The following is a 7,327-nucleotide window of genomic DNA, read 5'->3' as shown; positions in this document are numbered from 1 at the left end:
CCATCTTCACCCCATCCTTCCTCAAACACCCTGTGCCAGGCTGCCCTCTTAGGCAGATGATTTATCCTTACCTCCCTAAGATGCTGAAGACCCATGTTCCGTCCATGGGTGGCTCCTGAAATTGTTCAGTCTTTGATACCTCATTTCTTTTGTCTACCTTGCAGGCATGCTCTCAACTGTCTTCCAGCACTGTGCACAGTGACACTCTGTCACTTACGCCCTTCGCATTTCATTCAGGCCACAGTTCCTAACTCTGGGTCAACACAATTCCCTGTTTTGTCCCCATACTTGTGAGCTGAAATGTTCAGGAAGAGAAAGGAAGAAAGAACTTCATATACCTTTTACAGTCAAAATGTTGAGCTTTACAAAGCAAGGATTTTGATTGGAATTGCACTGAATGTATAATTTAGAGAGAGAAGGCATAATATTGTTTCCCCAAACTATTAACATTTTAACAGTCTATCTTATTAACTCTCAAAATTTAAGAAATTTCTCATAGAAGTTGTGCATACATTTTTTAGATTCCTAAATATTTGATACCTTTTCTATCTACTCAGAAAGCTGAGATGGGAGGATCACTTGAGCCAAGGAACTCGAGGTTTCAGTGAGCTATGATTTCGCCACTTCCTTCCAGTGTAGGTTTACAGAGCAAGAACCTGTCTTTAAAAAAAAAACCAGGCCGGGCGCGGTGGCTCAAGCCTGTAATCCCAGCACTTTGGGAGGCTGAGGCGGGCGGATCACAAGGTCAGGAGATCGAGACCATCCTGGCTAACACGGTGAAACCCCGTCTCTACTAAAAAATACAAAAAACTAGCTGGGCGAGGTGGTGGGCGCCTGTAGTCCCAGCCACTGGGGAGGCTGAGGCAGGAGAATCGCGTGAGCCCGGGAGGCGGAGCTTCCAGTGAGCTGAGATCTGGCCAGTGCACTCCAGCTTGGGTGACAGAGCGAGACTCCGTCTCAAAAAAAAAAAAAAAAAACCAAAACCAAAACAACAATAACAAAAAACCCGCCAAGAATGGCGGCTCATTCCTGTAATCCCAGCACTTTGGGAGGTGAAGGCAGGTGGATCATCAGACATCAGGAGTTTGAAATCCTCCTGGTCAACGTGCTGAAACCCTGCCTCCACTAAAAACACAAAAAGTAGCCGGGCCACCATGGTGGCAGTGTAATCCCAGCTACTTGGGAGGTTGAGGCAGGAGAATCACTTGAACCTAAGGTTGGGGGTTTGGAGTGGAGGTTATAGTGAGCTGAGATTGCACCACTGCACTGAAGCCTGGGCAACAGAGTGAGACTCCATTTCAAAAACAAACAAACAAACAAAAAACAGAAAAACAACTATATAATCATTTCAGTTGATGCTGAAAAAATAAAATTCAACATTCCTTTATGATAAAACCTCAGCAAAATGAGCACAGAAGAAACATATCTCAGCATAATATAATAAGGACCATAAATGGTAAATGCACAGTTAACATCATAATCAATGCAGAAAGGTTAAAAGCTCTTCCTCTAAGATCTGGAAGAATGTGATTACTTCTACCACTTTCATTCATCATAGTAGTGGAAGTCCTAGCTACAGCAATTAGACAGGAGAATGCAATAAAAGGCATCCAAATTGGATAAAAAAGGAAGTCAGATTGTCTCTGTTTGCAGGTGGCATGATCGTATACAAAGAGCCCTAAAAATTCCACCAAAAACCTACTAGAAATAATACATTTAGTAAAGTTGCAAGATACAATATCAATATACAAAAATGAGTAGCATACCCTTGCACTAATAGTGAAACACCTATGAAAGAAATCAAGAAAGCTATTTCATTACCAAAAAAAAAAATGATACCTAGGGACAAACAACCAGAAAGGCAAAAGATTCCACAATGAAAACTATCAAACATAGATGAAACATATTAAAGCAGACACAATGGAAAGATATCCCGTGTCCATGCACTACAAGAATATTGTTAAAGTATCTATATCACCCAATGTGATCTACAGAATCAATCCATTCCATGTTATATTACAAAAGACATTCTTCACAGAAATAGGAAAAAAAAATCCTAAAATTCACATGGAAATGCAAAATACCTGAGATAGATAAAATAATTTTGAATAAAAAGAAAAAAGCTGGAGGCATCACACTACCTGATTTCAAAATACACTACAAATCTATAGTAACCAAAATAACATAGCACTGGCAAAAAGAGATAGACAGACGTAGATGAATGACAGACACAAACAAATGAAACAGAATAGAGAACTCAGAAATAAATTCACACATTTACAGTCAACTCATTTTTAACAAAGACACCAAGAACACACATTCGAGAAGGACAATCTCTTCAATAAACTGTGCTAGGAAAACCCAGCACCCACATGTACAGGAATAAATCTAGACTGTTATCTTACCACATACAAAAATCAACTCAAAGATTTCAATGTAGGCCCTTAAACTATGAAAGTACTAAAAAAGAAAAAATAGAATAAATGCTTCATGAAATTGGTTAGGACAAGGAATTTTTAAATAGGCATCGAAAGCACAAGCAGCAAAAGCAAACATGGACACATGGAATTGCATTAAACTAAAAAGCATCTGCACAGCAGAGAAAGCAATCAGCAGAATCAAGAGGCAGTCTAGAGAATGGAAGGAAGTGCTTGAAAACTATGCATCAGGCAAGGGGGTGAACACACAAAATAGACAAAGAATGCAAACTACTCAAAAGCAAAAATACATATAATCTCATTTAAAAATCAGAAAATGATCTACCCAAAACCTTTGTCCTCCACCATTATTTCCCCACATTCTTTTCCAAACTGCCTTCAGCTCCCTCCCTGTTACCACCCTTTTCTTCATCTACCCCCAAACTTTTTCCCCACCATTTTTCCCCACTGTCTTTTTCCAAAGCCTTCTCTACTCTCCTGCTCACCACCCTTTTCCCCCTCCATCTACCCCAAAACTTTTCTCCCCACCATCTTTTCACAAAACCTCCTCTTTCTCCTGCCTGCCACCCTCTTCCCCCTCCTTCTGCCCCCTCCCTCTCCCCCTCCCTCTCAGCACCCACTTTTCTCCTCCCACTTGCCACCCTCGTTTTCCCCTTCAATCTACCCACAATCTTTTTCCCCGCCATCTTTCTTTTCTTCCCACTCTGTTTTTCCCCACCATCTTTTTGCTAACCTTCTCTCCCTCCTGTTCACCCCCGTTTCCCCCCTCACCATCCTCCCTTTCCTCCTTCCACTTGCCACCCACTTTTCTCCCTCCATCTCCCCCAAAACTTTTTACCCACCACCTTTTCCCCACCATCTTTTTGCAAAACTTTCTCTTGCTCCTGTTTGCTACCCTGTTTTACCACCTCCATCTACCCACTTCTTTTCCCCACTGTCTTTTTACAGTGCCTTTTCCTGCTCGCCTCGCTATCCTCTTTTCCCTTTGGCACTCACCACCCCCTTCACTCCTCCATCTACTCCAAAACTATTTCACCCACTCCTACCACAGCAGGCTCTGCTGCAGTCTCCATCATCATCACCGTGACCAACCACAGCGAGGCGAGCCGCAGTGGGGCAGGCTCCAGCCTCCAGCGTGTGGCAAGCTCCCCCATCTCATGGTCCTCTAAGCTGGGAATGGAGCAGCTGGTCGGGAAGACACAGAAGAGCCTGGAATGGTCTGATTTCAGCATTATTTATATACTGTTTTATGCAAATGAGGTTTCTGGACTACATGGTCTGATTGGATCAGAGAAAACTTCTAGGCCTACTCTGATTGTACTTTATTATCATATTCAGATTGGATGAGAGCAAGTCTTAGGACAACCAATTAGAGCATGAAAATAAAGTCCAATCAGAGCAGGTCTAGAGGTTTTCTCTCACCCAATCCAAACATGGAGTCCAGGAACCACATCAGTGTGTAACGTATGCTGAGGAGGCGTCATGCCATTCCAGGTTCTTCCGTGTCTGCTGGACTAAGTGCTCCATGGCTGGCTTAGAGAACGCAAAGAAGGTGTTACCTACCACATGCTGGAGACTGCAGCCTGTGCCACTGTGGCTCGCCTCACTGTGGGGGCAACGAAAACAGCTTGGCCAGAGTTTTGGGATAAATGGAAAAAAATTAGTTGCATATTACTTGAATAGCTATGCCTTCATGATTCTGTTAACCCATTTATGCCTAGCGTTCCATTATTGGAACACTAAGCATGTGTTCCAAGAACCTGCGTAAGATGAGCTGAATTTGGGTAAATAAACTTAGGAATTATGATTAGCTAATTAAATCAAGCTTGTGCCAATTAGAGTAATTTACATGATAGGTAAAATATATATTAAAACGTTTAGATATTTGTTTCTATAGCTGTCACTTTAATAAAATATCAGTTTAGTGTTACTTGTGGCTTCTCTAGTTAGTAAGAACTTTGCCAGACTCCATCGGGACAAGTCTACTTTGTTTTAGGAGCTAATCTCACAAGTTGCTGTGATGCTGTAGCTGGATACTCAGGGTCAGCAGTCGGAGATGATGCTACTTTCTTCTTTATCTCTGACTTGCAAAGAGCCTCCCTTTTTTTGGACCCAGGCACGTTTTCTGGACCTTGGTTCCATTTGTATACCCACGTTCCTGTGATTCCAAATCATAGTAGACGGTGCCTTGAACCTAGCACCTTCGATGAAAGGCTGCTTCATATTCTCAGGAAAGCTTGCTGCTCTACCCACCCTAAAAGAAAAGCAACACAATCTGTTTGGTGCTTATTTGTGATTTTAAGGATCAGTTATCGATATATACTTGTAATGAGAATAAGTATACTTATTATAAGATCAATTTAAGAATTTAAAAATATCCCAAAGTAGAATTTTTATATCTAGTCTTTTGTTGTTCCTCCGGGAGGTGGAGGTTGCAGTGAGTTGTGATCACACCACTGCACTCTAGCCGGGGCGTCAGAGCAAGACCCTGTTTTAAAAAAACGAGAGAGAGAAAGGTGATCATGGATTTCCTTTTCTTATTCCCTAATTGACAGGGAAAGTGTTCAACATTTCACCATTAAACAACAGGATGTTTTTCTAGATTCCTTTGTAAATACACTGTATCCATTCCCAGTTTAATGAGTTTTTGCTTATTTATGACCTGATCTCAAATATAAACACTTTTTCAAAATTACCTAGAAGACCGTATATATGGTTCTTCTCTTTTATTAATAAGATGAATTACATTGATTGATTTTTATTTTTATTTTATTTTATGTTATGTTTTGAGTCGGAGTATCACTGTGTCACCGAGGTTGGAGCGCAATGGTGAGATCTCAATTAACTGCAGCCTCCGTCTCCTGGGCTCAAGCAATTCTCCTGCCTCCGTCTTCTGAGTAGCTGGGACTACAGATGCAACCCCCCACCACACCTGGCTAATTTTTGTAGTTTTAGTTGAATGGGGTTTCACTATACTGGGGAGGCTGGTCTTGAACTCCTGACCTCAGGTGATCCAGTCTCAGCCTCCCAAAGTGCCAGGATTTACAGGCATGAGCCACCATGCCTGGCCACACTGATTGATTTCTAAATGTTAACTAACTTCACATTTCTAGAATAAACCCCAATAATATTTCATTTTGACAGCATTCCTAGAAAAGGAGGTTTTCTCATAAAATTTCCCATCACCTTAAGAAGAAAACTCTTCTTTAAAACTTTTTGGGGGTGGGATATGTCTAAATAGTTCCCCTGCTCCCATGCCTGTGTTAGTGGTAATGAACTGGACAGTTTCACTCCTTCTTGCCGACTCAGAGTTGCCATTGTCACTGACATTTGTTCCACAGATGCTCACTGGGGCCCTTCTGTTCTGTTCTGACTGACAAAATAATGGTCATTGAATAGAATGTGTTGTGTTATTCAAAAGATACGACGATATGTTCAATAACTATCATGACTGTACAGCACACCGGGTTTTTATTGTTGCTGCGGATGCTGTTTTCGTGGAGTACTTACATTGTTTTTTTCTGTTTCTTGGTGTTTGAGTACCAAGTATTACTTCTTGCTGCTTTTAGTGCATTTGTTTCTGTTCCCTCTCTCATTTGATTTTCTAATGAGAAAGAAATAGCTAACCTTGTTAGATTTGTGTGTGTGTCTGTATACATTTAAATTTATGTATATTTGTGTAAAGTAAGAGAACTTGTTTCTGAGTGAGGGCATATTGGATGTTCCTGGAAGAAAAAAAAAAAAGTGTGCTCTTTGTATTATTAATTGTGGCTGTGTAAAGTTTTTGTTGGCTTACGGTACGCTTTCTGTTCTGTATTAGAATGCAGAGGCTCAGTGTTTATGTCCTATAGACGTTCGTGTGTTGAATCCTAACCATGAGGTCATGAGGGTGGAGCCTTCAGGAATGGGATTAATGCTCTTGTAGAAAGCCTTTAATCTATCTATCTATCTATCTATCTATCTATCTATCTATCTATTTAACATATTTAATTTTAAAATTACAATTAACAGAGTTCCCTAGTCCTTTCTAGGTTGAGACATGGTGAAAGGGCAGCCGCTATCAATCAGAAAGAGGACTCTTTCCCCGCCAGTAAGTTTGCTGACACCTTGATCTTGGACTTCTCAGCCTCCAGAACTGTGAGAAATTTCTGTTGTTTGCAAGTCACCGTTCATGGTATTTTGTTAGAGCAGCCTGAATGAATTAAGAGGCTTGAGATGGCTGGATAAGTAAATACTACGATATGTTAATATCATCTGTCAGGCAGTTGGACTTAATTCAAGTTTGGATAATTGAGAGTAACAATCTTCAAGCCGAAAGCAGTAATATATACATTTTATATAAAATATTAGGGCTTTGGGAGGCCAAGGCAGGAGGATGACTTGAGGCCAGGAGTTCAGTAACAGTCTGGGCAGCACAACAAGACCTCCATCTCTGCAAAAATAGAGGAAGAAATTATCCAGGCATGGTGGTGCCTGTAGTCCCAGCTATTTGGGAGGCTGATGCAAAATGATCACTTGAGCCCAGGAGTTGGAGGCTGCAGTGAGCTATGGTCCCGTCTCTGCACTTCAGCCTGGGAGACAGAGCAAGACCTTGTCTCAAAAAAGATTATACATATAATTTATCATTAACTAAATATAAATATGTAATGACTAAATATAATATATATATTTAACAAAATATAAACATATGTAATTGTTTAACATATAATTTAAGAATTAATTCTTAAGAATAATTCTACTTATAGCAAACTACATTGGTTAGATAGATTTTTTAAAACATACAATTCCTAAAGAATAAACTAGATGCCTTTGTTACCAAACTGAACTATCATCCAGCTTGCTTTCTTTATGTTTGTTTTCCTTTATACTTTCATTTACCTATAATTCCT

General features: G+C 40.4%; 1 long non-coding RNA gene across 1 annotated transcript; it reads left to right on the top strand.

Moving 5' to 3' along the window:
• Positions 1-1,022: 1,022 nt before the first annotated feature.
• On the top strand, positions 1,023-6,879 carry LOC117096589. The gene is made up of 2 exons (XR_004442532.1): positions 1,023-1,052; positions 6,800-6,879. It is a non-coding gene; the product is annotated as an uncharacterized LOC117096589 (long non-coding RNA).
• Positions 6,880-7,327: the final 448 nt, after the last annotated feature.

The sequence above is a fragment of the Trachypithecus francoisi genome, unplaced genomic scaffold (genome assembly GCF_009764315.1).
Source record: "Trachypithecus francoisi isolate TF-2019V2 unplaced genomic scaffold, Tfra_2.0 Contig01461, whole genome shotgun sequence".
Taxonomy (NCBI): Eukaryota; Metazoa; Chordata; class Mammalia; order Primates; family Cercopithecidae; genus Trachypithecus; species Trachypithecus francoisi.
The sequence above is the reverse complement of the archived record's forward strand: the minus strand, read 5'-3'. Positions and strand labels throughout refer to the sequence as shown.